Below are 20,262 nucleotides of genomic sequence, written 5' to 3' on the forward strand. Positions count from 1 at the left end.
TTTTCCAACCCGCTTAAACCGAGTACAGGGTCACGGGGGTCTGCTGGAGCCAATCCCAGCCAACACAGGGCACAACGCAGGAACCAATCCCGGGCAGGGTGCCAACCCACCGCAGGACACACACAAACACACCCACACACCAAGCACACACTAGGGCCAATTTAGAATCGCCAATCCACCTAACCAGCATGTCTTTGGACTGTGGGAGGACACCGGAGCACCCGGAGGAAACCCACGCAGACACGGGGAGAACATGCAAACTCCACGCAGGGAGGACCTGCGAACCCAGGTCCCCAGGTCTCCCAACTGCGAGGCAGCAGCGCTACCCACTGCGCCACCGTGCCGCCCAAAGTCCTGGCATCTGTGTGGTATTTTGATTTGCACAGCATCCACTAAATTAAGCAGCTCTCATCCCCACGGCTGTTGTTCAGAATCAACCATATTACGTGAGCTGATCCATTTGATTTTTATCGGGTTTCTTAAATTAAAAAAAGCAAAAACAAAACAAAAGAAAAAACAACAGATATAGATATGCTGCATGTTCCTTCTGTCGCAGTAACACACTCACAATGGCAAATCAGGGATCGGTTTTACAGTTTGAGACCTCATTTATAAAACTTTGTGTGGATTCCTTTGTGAACATATGCGTAGAGAAAATAAAAAAAAAATACACACACACACAAATATAAAAAAACCTGACGTACGCATACTTGTACTCATCTTACCATTTACAAATCACAATCGCCTTGCACCACAGTCCTAATCAGCCTCATATATATGCAGTCACAGTGCTGCAGAACTTCATTGGCTGGTGGAGCAACCTCGCTCCCGACGTGTCGATCTTCTGCCTCCTGCATTCAAGAGTATCAGGCTGCATTCCTCAACTGAGAGCGCAAGATATACGCGGCATTACAGCGCCTCTCGTCTGTGTTTTGAGGGTCTGGGAAAGGCGTAAAGTGTCATTGTCTGAGTAGGTAAAATGGAAAACAAAATGCATATGTATACAGTAATAAAAATATTAATAAAACTGTAATAATAGAAGTTAATGGTATATATTGCCCTCAATGGTCACAACTTTCTCAGCTTATCGTTCATTTTCTGAGTTGAAGAACATTAAAAATCCCAACAGAACAAACAGGCAACAAGGCAGGCTGGATCCCTGACCTCTTCTATGTATACTGTAGAAGCAGATTTGTTATGTAAGATTAGTTGTGAGATTCTGATCAAAGACTTTGCAATTAGAAAAAACAAGAGAACATTTTTTCAAATATAAATAAATTGGAGCTATACAAAAATAAACATTATTTTCCATCTTACTGTCAGCTTTGTTTCATTTCGAAAAATAAAATCTTATTTTACGGTTTATAATTGTTTATATTTTGAATCCAAAATATATGGAGACACCAAAATCTTTTAAATGCTTAGGGCCTCTAAAGGTTCTAATTCGGCCCACCGTCAAATTTTCTTTTATAAATGTCGACACCACCTACAGTGGTCTGAAAGAGCCAGGACGCTGTGAGTGAAGCATCTTATTTTGTTTTATTGAAACTCGTTTGTCGTATGGAACATTCCATCTGTCCGAATTAATTACATTTTTTAATACATCAGGCATTGGAAGCCTCTGACGAATTCTTTTCGTCATTCCCAGTCCTTAGCTGCGTAAAATAAACAGTTTAACAGACATCATTGAACTTTGTCAGTGTGTGTGACGTTAATACAAATGGCCACGAGATGTCACTAGAGAGGTGAGTATCAAATGCTTCGAAGCCTCGAGACGATTTCTGACATAAATGCTTCAAATGTGCTGATATTCCATTAGGCCTCAATCAGCCCATCACTATTTTTTCTCCTCCGCTCCTCCCAGGCGAGGTTTGTACTCTTCCAGCAGAAGAGGCAGAGCAGTTCTGGAGTGCTTCTGGTGCCAGGGAATAGAGAGCAACCAAAAGTAGGGATCATAAATCCTCTCAACACCCTCTGGTAGCACCCTTGGAACCCAATGGTTGCTCAATGACCCAACAATTCTCTGCATACCCTGTGGTTATCTGAATGGGTACCGACACTCAGGCATTTTGCCTCCTAGTGAATCGGGAGAGCAACTAGAGCACATTTCCCCCACCTGTCTCTCCATTATACTGGCATCCCGGTCAGATAACAATCTTCAGTTCATCTCTGCCTGCACACCAGCATACACACTTACGCATGGGCAATGCCTCTCAGCCTCCTAGCCAAGGTTGGGCGTTATTTGCCTCTTCTTTTTTATGCTTCAAAATCAGGTAAGGAACCTCAACCCATCCTGGCCTGGACACACAACAGATAGATAGATAGATAGATAGATAGATAGATAGATAGATAGATAGATAGATAGATAGATAGATAGATAGATTGCGGTGGGCTGGCGCCTTGCCCATGGTTTGTTTCCTGCATTGCGCCCTGTGTTGGCTGGGATTGGCTCCAGCAGGCTGGATAGATAGATAGATAGATAGATAGATAGATAGATAGATAGATAGATAGATAGATAGATAGATATTTTTATTTTTAAAACCAAACTTTATTGAATTAACACATAACATAAATCATAACAGTAAACCAAACGCAAACTTAAGTCTTACAGAAAACATTTACACACATTCCTATTGATGAATATCTATCTATCTATCTATCTATCTATCTATCTATCTATCTATCTATCTATCTATCTCCTTCCTGTTTCGCTGTCGCTGTGCATGCTGGGTGGTTGTTTCGAGTGTGTGCGAGACTGCGAGTGTACCTCTTGGTGGACGCGGTGCGGTGAGTGTGATGTTTCTTTTTTCTTCTGATATTCTACTTTCTTATTTCTATCTTTCTTTGGTGTAAACAGATAAAACTTGTTTTGTACTGAGTGACTTAGGCCACGGCAGCCGCAATGGCTGCGAATCTTGAGCGTCTGAGCCGCCGCCATGGGATTAAACTTTTATCGGAGGAGTTTGTCCCTTTGGAGGCGGGGGTGTTGGCGGTAGGTGAAGTGGTAGGCGGTGAGAATATCAAGTCGGCTTCAGGAATGAGCGGGTCTATCGTTGCTTTCCTGAGCTCTGAGGATTTAGTTCCCATAGTGGTTGAGAAAGGGGTTATTATTAATGGCTCCTTTGTACAGGTTTCCCCTTTAGCCGTCCTGTCACGCAGAGTAACGATTTCGAATGCGCCGCCTTTTCTTAAGAATGAAACCATAGCAAAAGAGTTAGAGCGGCATGGACGTTTGGTTTCGAAAATTCGTTATATCCCTTTAGGCTGTAAATCGCCGGATTTGAAACATGTCTTTAAGGAGACAATTTTATATGGTTTTAAATAGAATGGACGATGACTTAAACGTGACAATGAAGTTCAGAGTGGACGGTTTTGATTATGTAATTTTTGTCACTTCGAATGAAATGAGATGTTTTGGGTGCGGGAGTGAAGCCCATTTAATCAAACAGTGTCCTGAGAGACAACATGGGCACAAGAAAACTGACCATGCAGTTACGGTAAAAGAGGGGCAGGAAGTGAAAGATCGTCCAGTAGTGGCTGATGGCGCAGAGGCGCTTGTAGAGGCGCGGGGTATTAAGAATGGAAATGCCTCAAGATCTGAGGGGTTAGAGGATCAGGTGCCTCTCAGGGATGAGCCGAATGAAGGCGGTAGTGAGACTGTAGGTCAGACAGCAGCAGCAGAAAGTGTGTGGGGTGACATAGATATGGACGAGGGAAGCAGCAACGAGCCTGAAGAAAGAGGTGAATTTAAACATCCTGCTCAAAAGAGGCAAGGTGAAAGAGAAGAGCGGGCACGTAAGAAACTTGTTTTAAGTCAGGGCTCGGGGGTCATTGGAGAGGATCCCGCCTATGGTCCTTGTCAGGAGGATGTTCCCGTCTTCGCGTAGACGGCCGATGACGGTTCAATTGCGGGGAATGTCGGGGAAGAGACCGATGACGGTAATATCTCCGATGGGTCTGCTGCCTCGGAGCCTCCAGAGTTAAAAGCCAGGGGGGGGTTACAGCGCTCAGAGTGTAAAAGAGTTTTTGGTGAACACCGCCGGTAAAAAGGGGGTGGACGTGGCTGAGTTTTTCCCAGACATTGAGCTCTTTATATCGTCTGTCCGCGGGTTGCGGCGGGACAAAGCAGCCTCCGCGATGTTTGATGTTAAAGAGCTCGTGAGGCTCAAGAATTTAACCAGCAAACTGAGGAAACAGTCTAATTTAAACACCTCCTAATGGCTAAGCCCCCTGTGAAATCCACTCCACAGTATTTGTGGTGGTCCCTGTGTTTCATTGTGTGTTCATCTATTTATTCAGGTATCATGGCAAGTGTACAAATACGAACCCTAAATATTAATGGGGGGAGAAGTCCTGATAAGAGGGTCGCACTTTTTGATTTTATAAGACAAAAAGATTTGAATGTCACCTTTCTACAAGAAATTCACATTGATGAGCAAAATCAGTGGGAGTGGAGCAGGGATTGGAAAGGGGACATTTTCCTTAGTAATGGGACAAATGTTAGTGCTGGAGTGGCCGTTTTATTTCTTGGTGGGTTTCAAGTAGAAGTCTGCAGGACTGATGAGTTGGTGAAAGGGAGACTCTTGAAAGTGACAGTAAAACTTCAAGGCAGCGTTGTCACTTTTATTAACGTGTACACCCCGAATGAGGGTGAGGAGAGGCTCCAGTTCTTTACCAAGTTAAGAGATCTTTTATCAAAGTGTGACCCTGAGGAAGTGGTGGTGTTAGGAGGGGATTTTAATTGTACACTCGACTCAAGGATGGATAGAAATAATGGACTGGAACCGCACCCTCGCTTAGCACGAGCTCTGGGAAAAATAATTAAGGACGTTGGGCTGGAAGATGTATGGAGGTCAAAAAATGGGGCCTGTCGGCAATACACGTGGGGGAGGACGAGTGGAAACATGATCTCAATGGCGAGACTTGATCATTTTTACAGTTTTAAGCACCTGTTAGGGTTATTTAAAGTGTGCTCTATTGTGCCTACTGGATTCTCCGATCACAGTCTGGTGTGTTGTTCACTTCTTTTTAATGTGTACAGACCCCGTAGTCCATACTGGCATTTTAACACACTCCTTAAAGATCAGGGGCCTCATGTATAAACGGTGCGTACGCACAGAAATGTTGCGTACGAACCTTTCCACGCTCAAATCGCGATGTATAAAACCTAAACTTGGCGTAAAGCCACGCACATTTCCATGGTAACTCATTCCTTGGCGTATGCAATTTATCCGCCCGGTTTTGCAGACTGGCGTCACCCAGCGTCAAAGCAGTGCTACTGTTCCTATGTGATCACCCTTTCTTTCTTAAATCCACATTCCTGGCGCGGCTTTATAAATACACTGAAATTAACTGCATATTGTTTATTAGTGTAATGCATCTGATTGTAATTAAACTGTAGCAATATAATGGTCCAGGGAATAGCCATAGTATTCCAAATACCATAACTGCTTTAGCGTTGTAACTCTCACTGCATGTTCTTTCAGCTGATCCCGTTAAGGGTTGCCACAGCAGATCATCTTTTCCACATTACTCTCGCTGCACCACTCGGAGTATTTATATCACTGTATCTGAGTGGGAAATCACAGCAGCAGCTGATTGGAAAGAGAATTATCGGTATACCGCATGAAGCAGATGCTGCCTGAGCCACAGCAAACGCTTTAGTCCCTGTACGGACTTCGCGGTTTAGAAACAGTTTCATCCCAAGAACTCTAAACGCACTCAATCAGTCCATCAAGTGCTCCTTGTAGAAATATTTGGACTTATAAGTACAATTACTCCACTGTAAACTTGCACTACAGTTATAATATTGCACAACCTGCGCCACTTTATAAAGCGCGTATTTACATGTGATGACGGTATTCATTTCTAAGACGAAATGCAGCAAAACATGTTGATTATATTATACAGATAAAACTTTAACTTCATTTAAATAATCTGTATTATTAATAATTAAACATGTGAGGACACGGTGCTGCAGCGCTAGCTAGTTCAGTAATTGTTCCTGCCTTGCGCTGTATTCTTGCTGGTGCTGACGCGACACTGGAAAGATAGACGGATAGAATAATTAAACACATACTACTAAGATATTTCAATGTTCCTTAAAAGTTTTGAAGAATCGAAGTTCTAAGCTTACAGATGGCTTCACGTCTATTACATAGCTTATTGTGTGGCGATTGAGTTTTTGGAGAAAGAAAAGTAAGGACAGGAATTGGAGGTTAGTACGTTTGAAAGAGACAGTACTGCTGTGATAAATTATTTAACTGAAGGTTGCGCATGGCGCAGCAAGCCTCTTGCGTGAGACATGAACAAGCACTGCGCCACCGTGTTCCCATGTTTAATAACATGCTTTCATTCCTATCATCATGAAAAAGATATCACGTATACATCTCAGTATTTTAATTATTCAGAGAGCTGTAATATCAAGAATGTAATGGATTGTGTGTCCTGTCGGAGAAAGAGAAAGCCCGTTTAAAAAGCAGGTAGTGATTCATACATATAGAGCACATAGAAGATCAAATACAGAACAAAGCATTTAACATGCCACTTTAGTTACAATGGAATTTGAGAAACTAGTAAATTAAACGATTTTAAGATGAACTTTATGATGTTCTACTTTAATGGCAAAATAAACTACGTGATTAAAGTGGAAATTTCGAGATTAAAGTTGACATTTCGTGCTTTTTTCCCCACTGTGTGCCTTTTTTTTGTCTGTACCCTAATAAGCTTTCATATGACACTCAGACGGTGGGCTACAACTTGCTTTTTAACGGCGACTTTGATATGTGATTTCTTTTTTATTTCGGGCACTGTGCGACTTTGTGAAGTTGAGCCTTCGAGTTTCTCCGACAGTCTGTCACTCGATCAACTTTCTTTTGTTGATTATATCACTGTTTAAACCAACAAATAGTACGTTTTTCCTTTGCCTCCACTTGGTATTCGCTGAAATTCTTATATTTTCCCCCGTGCTTTTCCCATTGTCTTTTCACAGAAGGCTGTTTATATTGATTTGCATATTCAAAGAGGCGTAATTCTGGGAGGAGTTGGGGCGGGACAGAAGGCGCGTGCACGTGCGTTACTTTTCACGCAAATCGGGATTTATGTAGTAGAAGAACGTGAAAGTATGCGTGCGCACAGATTCCTGCATCTGGATTTTTCTGTGCGTACGCACAATCCCGCTTTTGTGCTTACGCCATGTTATAGTGTGAGTTCTACGCACGGCGTTATACATGAGGCCCCAGAACTATAAAGAGTTGTTTGTTCATTTCTGGGGAGGTTGGAAGGCTATGAAGAATGAGTTCACCAGCTTACAACAGTGGTGGGAGGTTGGGAAGAGTCACATCAGGGCTCTGTGTCAGGAGTATACCAGAAATGTCACCCAAGTATTGTGGTCAGAAATGGCAGCTTTGGAAAATCAAATAGCTGAGCTTCAACAACAACTAGAGGAGGGTCCAAATGAGCAGCTGCAGGCGAGCCTGACTACTGCTAAACTGGGGTTGGCCCACCTGCTTGAGACCAGGGCTCAGGGGGCTTTAGTGAGGGCCCGCTTTCAGCGGTTGACTGAGATGGATGCACCAATGCAGTATTTTTTTTGGTTTAGAGAAAAAAAACTCGCAGAATAAGCTCTTACATTGTATAAGAACACCTGATGGCAGAGAGACACAAGAGCCCAGTGAGATAAGGCAGGTGGTCCGTGAATTTTATGAACTTTTGTTTGCTGCAGATGGAGATGGTGGCAATGAAGACCAACAGGCCTTTTTGCTGGACTTACCACAGCTCCCCAACGCAGACGTGGCAGATCTAAATAGTGAGGTGACCTTCGCAGAACTCACCCCAGCCCTGGGACAGCTGAATACAGGGAAGGTACCGGGAATCGATGGCATTCCAGTGGAATTTTATAAAGAGTTCTGGGATGTCATTGGTCTGGACTTGTTAGAAGTGTTTCGGTGGAGTTTCAAAACTGGTTTGTTACCTCAAAGCTGCCGTAGAGCTGTGATCACGCTGCTGCCGAAGAAGGGAGACTTGTGTCTCATTAAGAACTGGCGGCCAGTGTCTCTCTTATGCGCAGATTATAAAGTTCTCTCCAAAGCCTTAGCCAATAGGATGGTCCAAGTTTTGGGGAGAATGGTGCATCCTGATCAGAATTACTGCGTGGCTGGCAGGTCCATTTTTAATAACATTTTTTTAATTCGGGACATTTTAGCTGCTGCAAAACTGTTTGGTTTTCGGACTGGTCTTATATTTCTGGATCAGGAAAAAGCTTTTGATAGGGTCAGTCACTCTTTTTTATGGAATACCATGAAGGCTTTTGGGTTTGGGGAGTCTTTTATTAATTATATTCGATTACTTTACAGTGACATTTCTGGTATAATTAAGGTCAATGGTGGTTTGTGCGCACCCTTCAGCGTCAGAAGAGGAGTCAGACAGGGCTGCTCTTTGTCCGGTATGTTGTATGCTCTGGCGTTGGAGCCTTTCCTGGTGCACCTGAGGAAGGTGCTGACTGGTCTCACCATCCCCAACTGCAACATGGACCCTGTGAAAGTCACTGCTTATGCTGATGATCTCGCAGTAGTCATCACAAACCAGAAGGATTTGGACAAACTAACTGACTGTCTGCGGAATTACAGTAAAGCGTCATCGGCCAAAATTAACTGGAATAAAAGCAGTGCAGTGCTGGTTGGGAACTGGACAGGATGTAGTCCTCCTCGACTGGAAGGGAGTCTGCAGTGGACCACTGGGGGTTTCCTGTACTTGGGAGTCCATCTCGGAGATGACCACTACATCCAAAAGAACTGGGAGGGTCTGTTGGACAAGGTTACAGCTCGGCTTGCTAAGTGGAAGTGGATACTCCCTCAGTTATCTTATAGAGGACGGATGCTGGTAATTAATAACCTGGTGACCTCCAGCCTGTGGCACAAATGTATTTGTCTGCAACCTCCACCTGTGCTTGTTCAACAGATACAGGAAGCGATCATAGATTTCTTTTGGAATGGTACCCATTGGATACGGAAGGGCATTGTATTCTTGCTGTTGGATGAAGGCGGACAAGGACTTATTGACATTACCAGCAGGATTGCTGCTTTCCGCTTTCAGACCATTCAGAAACTGCTGTACCCTGTTGAGCAGAGCCAGTGGATGAACTTGGCCATACTTTTCTTTAAACAGGCCAGGCATATGGGACTTGGTAAAAGTTTACTGCTCTGCCATTTTGATAAGATCGGGACTTTACATGTGCCACAGTTTTATAAAAGCCTTCTAGAAGCGTGGCAACTGCTGTCGATAAAAATGGACTGTGATGACCTTTCATCTTTTTGGGTCCTTGATGAACTGCTGCTCTACAATCCTGCTGTTGGCACTGCTACAGGACTTTCTGAAAACTTTATTCATCATTTCATAATACATGGAATAACCACAATAAAGGACATAATTGACTGGGAAAATTACACTTGGAAAAGTGCACAGGTGGTAGCAGAGGAGACAGGAGTGCACTCAGTGCGCCTCATGGAGAAGTTTCTGTGTAAGATAAGATCATCACTGGACAGGGAATCCATGACACTCCTGAATAGAATGTTCACCTCACGACTGAAGCCAACTGCCGAAATGCCTTTTCCAACACTTACTGTATGTCCAGCTGTTGAACTGAGGGACGGTGAGACCGATGTTTTAGCCTTATGTTCTCTTGAGGCGTTATCTCTGCCTACGGTGCCGGGGAAGCAGCTCTATAGGATGTGCGTGAAGGTGAACAACCTGGAACAGCTGAGGACACGAAAACACGACACACCTTGGAGAGACAAACTCGGAGCTCCTCAAGGACTGAACCCTGCCTGGAGGTCGTTGTACAAGCCACCAATGGAAAGTAGGGTGGGAGACCTGCAGTGGAGGTTGGTGCATGGGATACTAGCGGTGAACTCCTTCTTATCGATTATATGTCCGGGGGTTTCTGATTGCTGTCCTTTTTGTGGTCTGAGGGAAACTGTTTATCATGCTTTTATGTACTGTGAGAGACTCAAGACCCTCTTTAGTGTAATTGAAAGAATAGTAGAAGGGCTGGGGGTCCCGTATAATGGCACGGTGTTTGTGTTTGGGGTGAAAATTACTAAACACACCAGAGAAAAAATGAGCTTAATTAATTTTATTATTGGGCAAGCAAAATTGTCAATATGGAAGACCCGTAAAAACAAAATTACTGGGAGTGGGACTGAAGATGTTGTTGTCTTGTTTAGAAAAGTGTGTGAAAGTAGAATATTAGTGGATTTTAATTTTTATAAGTCTACGAATAATTTAGCACAGTTTAAAGAATTGTGGTGCGTAAATAATGTACTTTGTAAATGTGCTGATGATAATAATTTACAATTTGTACTCTGAGTTGGGTGTTTTTTTGTTTTTACTTATTTATAAATTTGAGATAATAAAGAATACGAAGGAAAAGTGGGATTGGAGGGTGGAAACAATGGGAGGGATTAGATAGATATATATATAGACTTTATTCTAAGAACAATTTTAAGTATGTAATGTTTTGAAACTGAATATTCATCAATAGATAGATAGATAGAACGAACAGGAAAATTTAGCTTTTTACAGAAGCTCATTACATGAGCCGTCGGTGCCTTCTGTGATCCTGGGAAATGTGAACTCAATATCAAATAAGATCGACGAACTGGCTGCTCTAATCGCTGGAGACTTTAACCATGTGATGCTGGACAAAAATTACCTGCCTTCTCCCATTACCAAAATATTACCTGCCACCCCGCTGCCTGCGCTTGGGAAAGCAGATCATAACCTGGTTCTGCTTCAGCCTCACTACAAACCAAGATTGAGGGAGCTACCTACAACCACGCGCTCATTCAGGAAGTGGTCCCCTGAGGCAGAGCAGGCTCTGAGAGACTGGAACTACGGACTGGGATATCCTGCAGGGGTCACATAGTGAGAACATTGAGGAGGTTGTTGACTGCACTACTGACTACATCAACTTCTGTATGGACATTGTAGTTCCAGTAAGAACAGTACGCTGCTATGCTAACAACAAGCCATGGATTACAAGTGACATCAAGGGCCTTTTGAACCAGAAGAAAAGGGCTTTTAAAAGCGGTGATCAGCATGAGCTCAAGCGCGTGCAGAAGGAACTCTGAGTCCAGCTCAGGGTGGTGAAGGAGCAGTACAGGAGAAAGCTGGAGCAGAAGTTGCAGAATAACAGCATGAAGGAAGTGTGGGATGGGATGAAGATCATCACTGGCTGCAGCTCGAAGTGGGGTGCCACCATTGAGAGAGACATGAAGAGAGCAAACCAAATGAACAACTTCTTTAACAGGTTTGACCACCCTAACCCACTCTCACCTTAGAGTACTGCACCCTCCACCCATCCTTCTGCTGATACCAGCAAAGGAGAGACATCCCCACCCACAATTAGAGCAGCGCAGGTGAGCAGAGAGCTGAGGAAACTTCGTGCCAGCAAAGCAGCGGGTCCAGATGGAATATCGCCATGACTGCTGAAGGCCTGTGCGCTGGAGCTGGGGAGTCCTCTACAGTGCATCTTCAACCTGAGCCTGGAACAGGGGAGAGTCCCAAGGCTTTGGAAAACATCTTGTATCACCCCAGTCCCAACGGTATCACGTCCTAGTGAGCTGAACGACTTCTGGCCTGTCGCTCTGACGTCACATGTGATGAAGACCATGGAGCGGCGGCTGCTTCACCACCTGAGGCCACAGGTACGCCATGCCCTCGACCCTCTGCAGTTCGCATACCAGGAGAAGGTGGGAGCGGAGGATGTCATTATCTACATGCTACACCGATCCCTCTCTCACTTGGACAGAGGCAGTGGTGCTGTAAGAATTATGTTTCTAGACTTCTCTAGCGCTTTCAACACCATTCAACCTCTGCTCCTTAGGGACTAGCTGACAGAGATGGGATTAGATTCATACCTAGTGGCATGGATCGTGGACTATCTTAAAGACAGACCTCAGTATGTGCGTCTTGGGAACTGCAGGTCTGACATTGTGGTCAGCAACACAGGAGCGCCGCAGGGGACTGTGCTTTCTCCAGTCCTGTTCAGCCTATATACATCGGATTTCCAATACAACTCAGAGTCCTGCCATGTGCAAAAGTTCACTGACGACCCTGCTATTGTGGGCTGCATCAGGAGTGGGCAGGAGGAGGAGTATAGGAACCTCATCAAGGACTTTGTTAAATGGTGCGACTCAAACCACCTACACCTGAATACCAGCAAAACCAAGGAGCTGGTGGTGGATTTTAGGAGGCCCAGGCCCCTCCTGGACCCTGTGATCATCAGAGGTGACAGAACTGGATGATAAATTGGACTGGACTGCTAATACTGATTCTCTGTGCAAGAGAGGACAGAGCCGGCTATACTTCCTTAGAAGACTGGCGTCCTTCAACATCTGCAATAAGATGCTGTAGATGGCGAGTGCCCTCTTCTACGCCATGGTGTGCTGGGGAGGCAGCATTAAAAAAGGAAGCCTCACGCCTGGACAAACTGGTGAGGAAGGTAGGCTCTATTGTTGGCATGGAGCTGGACAGTTTGACATCCATGGCAGAGCGATGGGCACTGAGCAGACTCCTGTCAATAATAGAGAATCCACTTCATCCACTAAACAGTGTCATCTCCAGACAGAGGAGCAGCTTCAGCGACAGACTGCTGTCACCGTCTCTATCTATCTATCTATCTATCTATCTATCTATCTATCTATCTATCTATCTATCTATCTATCTATCTATCTATCTATCTATCTATCTATCTATCTATCTATCTATCTATCTATCTATCTATCTATCTATCTATCTATCTATCTATCTATCTATCTAATTAAATTAAAAAAAAAGAAAAATTCCTGACTTGAACTTTACAGTCCCAGTGAGGCATTATACAAGTATATTGCTGTGTGTATAAAGAGCCCCAATTGCCCCAGTTGCATTTCATCTAACACTTCTGCTGAGTGATTCCTTGTCTGAAAATCCTCAGTGTTAGTGTGCCAGAGAGAGGATGTGCAACATTGTTCATAATGGCACTCAGTTTTGTTTTAATTCTCCTTTCCTTGTCTACCTCCGGGGTGTCTAGAATGTGTCTCATACCTCAGCCTACCATTCTGCTTAGCCTGTTGATTTGGTGGGCCTCTCTTGAAGTGATGTTATCAGCCCAGCACACCACAGAATAGGAAATCACACCGGACATCACAGAGTTGTAGAAGATGTGAAGGAGGTTACTAATCACATTAAAATAATTCAGTCCCCTCATATAAAAGAGCCTGCTTTGCCCTTTCTTATATATTTCCTCTATGTTAAAGGATCAGTCCAGCCTGTCCCTGATGTGGACCCCCAAGTACAAGTAGCAATGGACCACCTCTATATCCTCCCATTGAATAGTCACCAGGCATGGAAACTCTTTTGTGTGGCAAAAGTCAATTCCCAGTTCACTGGTTTTGCTGATGTTAAGAGGCTGACAGTTCTCTTTGCACTAAGAAACAAACATCTCCACCTGACTCCTCCACTCTATCTCACCATCCCTCCTTATCAATACACCCCATAAGTTAAGAATCATCTGAGAATTTCTGCATGTGACATGACCTGGTGTTATATTTCTAGTCTGAGGTGTACAGAGTGAAGAGAAAAGGAGACAGGCCTGTTCCTTGAGGTGCTTCCATGTTGCTCATGCAGTCTAAGAGTCTCGCATACTGCAGTCTGCCTGCAGAGTTCATTATCAAGGACACCAGAGGCTCATTCACAAGCATATCTCTGAGTTTACCTCTTAACAGGGATGGTATTGAAGGTGCTGTAGAAATCAGAAAACAGAATCCTCACCGTGCAGCCAGCTTTGTTTAGGTGAGAATAAGCCTCATGGAGCAGATGGATAATTACTGTACATCCTCCACTCCAGTCTTTGTCCAATAGGCAAACTACAGGGGGTGAAAGTGGTCTACCACATGGACTAACATGGTCCAGAACCAGCCTCTCATAGATCTTCATTATGTGAGACATAAGTCCCATTGGTCTGTAGTTATGATGTGAAGAGGTTCCTGCCTTCTTTAGAACAGGAACAATAAAGGATGTTTTCTACAGCAGCTGCACCTTCTGGAGCCTTAGGAACAGACTGAACAGAATAGTTAACAAATCACCGAATCTGAACAAACTGAGCATCAGAAAAGTATAAATCAGCCAGATCAGCCATACACAAATCCTCCCTCCTTTATTTGTCTTAGCAAAAGCAAACCCTAAAACAGGGTGAAAGGTTTGTCTTTTGTGCTAATGTCTTGACACAGCTGACAAATTACCTTTTTAAAATGGTAAAAATTGAATCATTTATCCATCCATCCATTCATTTTTCTAACCCATTTATCCCTAGCAGAGTCATGGGGAAGCTGAAGCCTATCCCAGCAAGCATTAAAACACAAGGCAGGAACAATCCCTATATGGCGCCAGTCCATCACAGGGTTAACACACATACACACACACACACAATAGGGACCAATTTGCAACCTGCATCCGTCCATCTATTTAACCTGCCTGTCTTTGGACTCTGGGACAAAACACAAAATGGATAACATGCAAACTTCAAACTTCACCCGTGTTCTTGTTCTGCTACCGCTGTCTAAACCAAATTATTTATATGCTATATATATCTATATATATTAACTAACTTACTTCACTAAGTGAAAAACAACAGAATCATAAATGTTATTATGAGAAACAGTGAGAACTTCCTGTAAATGACGTCAACGCCCAGCTCCGTTTTGAAACTGAAAGTGGATTTCCGCCTCGTTTTATTTCACCTGACTTTTGCTTTTGTGATCCATAAGAGGATTGGAGAGTCGGAAGATCCTCCTGGAGCCGTTACTTCATACTGCGACCTGCAAAAATAAGAAAAAAACAAAAAGGTTTGTTATTTCTGAAAGTCTTCACATGACCCCGTGTTAGGATATAGCAGGTTGGAGAACAACTCAATGAATGAAAATCTGCCTGAAAGTCACATGGCGCAGCACTTTTCGGACTCTGTAACTTTTTTTTCTTTCAGTTTTAACAAAGTTAAATATGGGAATACAGTGAATCAAGACGGCTCATTACGGAGTGCACTTCCCTTTTCTTAAACATATTTATAGTAAAGACTACTGAACGTTTATTTTGCCACACTGCTGTTCTGCAGCAACGTAATAAACCGCATGCGGGTCAGCATGTTTAGTATTGTTACTGCATCGCTGTTTTATACTCATTCTATTCTGTTTGGTTGTGGGAAATGTATATATTTATTTCATGAGGTGGTAGAAGGCGCACAGGCACGTACTTTAACCTTTTTGTTGGAGGAAATGTCTTCGAACACATAAACATCGGGATGTGGGAGGAGCACAGTATGCGACCTTTATACAGAATGCTGTCCGAACTTAGTTAAACTTCATTAAAAGCAAACGAGGATAGCTGCCGATATTTTCTTATGAATTCAGTCGCATTCATTTGTGCCATTTCTCTTCTTCGTCAACATTATGCACATTATTTCATTTGAACAATGATCTCAGTTTATTCGTGGTAATATAGTATGCTGCTTTTGTTACTGGCGACCAAGGAGACACGTTTCCATCAGCTTTATATTTTAACTTATTTAAAGCGTATCCGTTTACTCCGTTAAATGTCTTAAAAAACTGCGTTCAACGCGCACAAATAAGTCAACGCTGCAGACTGCAGTAAAGTCATTTTGCCCAGAATAGCGGAGCCCCGCCCTCCCACGTGTGTCTGCTGCAGCGGACAGAGACAGTTATTGGGTATGTGAGCTTGCGTGAGGAGGTGAAGCGAAGCGGTGGTCGGTACTGACGGTGAAACCGATCATCAATGAAAAAATCGAAATCTTAAGAAGCACAGAAAGAGGAGGAAGACAGAGCAGAGGTACAAGGATATCTTCGGGATTTTTCAGAGTTGCGAGCGGGGTGATGTTAATTTGAAACGGCCAAAGGAAAATTAAAAAAAAAAAAAACTGAAAACGGCGCATGCAGTGGCCACAGAAGCATATTTGGCTTCACGTCAGCGTTTTCTTCTTTATAAATGAAATGTATGTTGCCACTAAAGTGCGTTGTATTGTATATTTTTATTGATTCCTACTCTACGGCAAAAAGAAAAAAAAAAAACAGCAAACAGAAATCCGCTAAACTCTTTCATCACTTGTAAACTTTACAGTCAGTGGCTCTCAAATAATCAAAAAATAATTGCGCTTTACTCCAAATAATATCATTCACCACAACCTAACCTAACAGCGTTAAACACATTAAATGTGTGTAAAAGACTTTATAATCAGATAGTAACAAGTGTTCAAGTAATAAAGTATCAATATCCTTTGAGTTTAACATCTTTTTCGCTGTTTATTCATTTTCTGTCTTGTTGCTGCAGTTTTCTATTTGAATTCAGTTGTTTTTTGATTAATAACTTTTTGCACTTTTCACATTTAGTTTTTCATTTGATTTGCGTCTTTGCTTTACTTTTCGATATTCAAATTATTTAGGTATTTTTGTGTATTAATAAAAAAATATACTGTTCTTAAGAAGCTAATCTTGGCTGACCTGTATTTACGTGTGCAGTAATGGACGCATGATGCCAAGTTTATAAGGGAAAGCACAATGTGCTTTATCAGACAGGACTCACCAGCTACAGTCTCAATTTCATTTGCTGCCCTCATGTAACAGGTTCAAAGGAAAATAAAGCAACCGGTTTAAATATTCTGTCATTCCAATTGTATGTATTATTGTTTTGAATTAGTTCGAATTTATTAAACAGATGCTGGCTTAAATCATAGGATGAACAGTTAGAATTTGCATCAAGCATCAGTCTCGTTTAAATGTTGATTTAATTTTTAGGTCTGTTAAATTTGATCTAATGTTTCACCACGAGTATTATATTTATTTGTACTAAGTTTATATTTGCTGGCTGGGTTATATATATATATATATATATATATATATATAGTCGCACGTGGCCAGGATTATTACCTGGCCGGGACGCCAGAAAGGACCGGAAGGTGGCAAGAATAACTTCCGGGCCACGAGGACACAACTGCCACGGAGCAGGAGAGGACCACGGGAAAGGAGAACGAACTGTCGGACTTGTTGGGACCCGTGGCCACCGCCGGGGGGCACTTTACACCTCGTGGGACCCGGATGTTGTTACTTCCGCCACACTCTGCAAGATGGTGGAGGGATCGGCCAGGGACGCCCGGAGTGTTTCCGGGTCAAAGGGCAGCACTTCCGCCACACCAGGAAGTGCTGCAAGATGGACGTCATCAGCCACCTGGAGCACATCCGGGCAGGGATAAAAGGGGCCGACTCCTTGCTGTCATTGAGCCAGAGTCGGGAGTGGGAGAAGGACGAAGCTCCCTGGAGGAGTAGAGGCGGCAAAGGACTGAGACAGAGTATTGAGTGGTGATTATTGCTGAGTGCATTGTGTGGAGTGTTGGAATTGTTTATTTAATGTTTAATAAATGTGCGTGTTTTATAAAGATGTGGTCTCCGACTGGTGGTGTCCGGGCAACTATCACAATATATATATATATATATATATATATATAATATATATGTGTGTGTGTGTGTGTGTGTGTGTATGTTGTTATGTCTCTCTCTGTTAAACCTGCTGACAAACCACATAAAACTGATGTGAATGGAATTGCTTTGCATACACATGTGAGCGTTGGTGATGGTCAGTAAAGGGGTACAAGTGGATGTCTGGCCTAGGCTTCCAAAATGTTCAGAATCAGCCCTGCGTAGAATAAACGGTAACAAAAAAAAACAAAACAATTTGACTATTAGTGCAGGATTTTACATGAAACCCCAGAACTTTAAAACAATGTCAAGAGTTATAATAAAATATAGAAAATGATTGCTTTATTAGAACAGTTATTAAACAGAACATATTGCTGGACATGCAGAGGGTACAAGCTGTATTCTTTCTTATAAAGATATTCCTGCAATAGAATAGCACCAGACTTGGACCCAGGCTGCTCTGAGACAATATTCTAAATGCAGAAAGACTGCTGTGTGAATCTGAACAAGTATACTGACATGGCTGGAAATTTATTAATACATGTAATGTTTCTAGGGTGGTGCAGTGGTAGCTCTGAAATAGAAAGATAAGCCTGGGAAGGATCTTCATCTTGACAATATTGATTCTCCCTGCTAATGTGAGATGGAGGGTAAACCATCTGTTCACATCTTCTTAAATTTTTTCCATTCTGGTAGCAAAATTGTATTGAAAAAAATCTTTAAATTTACTTCTGATGTTTACCCCTAAGTATTTAGAATGATCAACTAAAATAAGTGGGTAGTTGTCCAGTCTAATGTAGTGAGCCAGAGAATTCACTGTAAAAAGCACACTTTTATTCAATTAATTTAGAGTCCAGATATCTTCTGAAAATCTGGTAGTGCATTAAGGAGTACTGGTATGGAAGTTTGTGGATCAGATATATACAGTACCATATCATCTGCATATTGTGATATCTTCTGTTCAAGTCCTTCTCTGGTAATCCCTTTTATCTCTGATGTATTATGAAAGTGAATGACCAGTGGCTCAATGGTGTTAGGAGGCATCCTTATCTAGTACCACATTCTAGTTTGAAGTTGAAAATAATGTTGTTAAGAAAAACAGAGGTTTCTAGACTGTTATAAAGTAGTTTTATCCATGGAAATGTGTTTGGGCAAAACTCAAATTTGTGCAATGTGGTGAATTGGTATTCCCCTTCAACCATATAAAGTGCTTTTTCTGTGTTCAAAGACAATAGGATCTGATTAGATTTTGTGGGTGAGTATATTACATTAAACAGATGTTGAAGTTTAGAAGCTAAATGTCTGCCTTTAATAAATCCGGTTTGTTCTTGTGATATTATAGAAGGAAGAACTTTTTCTCAGTCCTTCTAAATAGATCTTTAGAGAGTATCTTTACATTATTATTCAGAGGTGCTTTTTCTGTGTTCAAAGACAATAGGATCTGATTAGATTTTGTGGGTGAGTATATTACATTAAACAGATGTTGAAGTTTAGAAGCTAAATGTCTGCCTTTAATAAATCCGGTTTGTTCTTGTGATATTATAGAAGGAAGAACTTTTTCTCAGTCCTTCTAAATAGATCTTTAGAGAGTATCTTAACATTATTATTCAGAGGTGAAACAAATCTGTATGATGCAAATTGTAATAAGTCCTAATTTTTATTGGAAAGGCAGTGATTAATGCTTGACAAAAAGTTTGAAGTAGAATTTTGTTTTCTCTAGCTTTTATAAACATTGCTAATAATAGTGGAGCTGATTTATTTGAACTTTTTTTTTATATAAAATTCGACTGGGTAGCCATCAGGGCCTGTTGCTTTCCCACAATATAGTGCGTTTATAGTATCCATTAATTTTGAGATTGTCGAGAGGTTTGTCCAGTTCCTCTACAGTTAGAATAACTGGCTGTGGTATTTGTAATGCACCAAAAATCTCATTAGATTGTGTTCTTGTTTCTTAAAATCAGTAGAATATATGTACATATTGTACTTTCTACATGTGTGGGTTAAATTTTTATGGTTAATGATTTTTATCACCATCTGTGTTGGCAATTTCTATTATTGAATTGCAAACTTCCTGCTTGTGGATTTGTTGCACTAAAATCTTATTAACCTTCTCTCCATGTCCATAATAATGATGCTGTGATTTAAAAATGAGCTTTTCCATTTCTTTTGTTGTCAAGAGGTTAAATTCTGATGGCAAAACCTGTCTTTCCCTATAAAGTGCCTCATTTGATGACCTGTCGTATTCTTGATCAATTCTGGTAATTTCGCTGATTACCTCTGATGCCTTCTTGGTTTCCAAATTATTTTTGTGTGAAACCTACAAAATAATCTGTCCTCTTAAATAAACCTTCAGAATTTCTTAGAGTATTCCCGCAGAGACCTCTGAGGATGCATTTGTCTCTAAAAAATAATCAATTTGCTTGGATATAAATTCTGTAGTTTTAATCAGCTAATGGCAGGGCATTAAGATGCCAGCTACAATACGAGTGTATAGGGCATAGTGATTTTAAGCTCCATGATGGATATGATTGGACATAACAATCGTGTTGTATTTGCAAGACTTGATAGTGGGCAATAAATTATTATCTATAAAAAAATAAGCAATTCTTGGGTAACTATGATGTACTGGTGAGAAGAAGGAATATGCTTTTGAGTTTGGATTTAAAAATCTTCATGGGTCTAATAAATTATGATCCATCACAAACTGTGATATTATTTTTGCAGTATTAGATGTTATCGC

General features: G+C 41.9%; 1 protein-coding gene across 2 annotated transcripts in view; it reads left to right on the forward strand.

Moving 5' to 3' along the window:
* Positions 1–20,262, forward strand: part of LOC114642878 (interferon-induced very large GTPase 1-like) — a 68,868-nt gene that overhangs the window by 38,945 nt on the left and 9,661 nt on the right. Inside the window, exon 1 of one of the 2 annotated variants that reach the window (XM_051934552.1) lies at positions 14,767–14,885. The exons of the other annotated variant lie outside the window; for it this stretch is intronic. The gene's annotated coding sequence lies outside the window, so the exon portion shown is untranslated. Of the gene's footprint in view, positions 1–14,766; positions 14,886–20,262 lie in introns of those variants that run through there. 2 annotated transcript variants of the gene reach the window in all.

The sequence above is a fragment of the Erpetoichthys calabaricus genome, chromosome 12, assembly GCF_900747795.2.
Source record: "Erpetoichthys calabaricus chromosome 12, fErpCal1.3, whole genome shotgun sequence".
Lineage (NCBI taxonomy): Eukaryota > Metazoa > Chordata > Cladistia > Polypteriformes > Polypteridae > Erpetoichthys > Erpetoichthys calabaricus.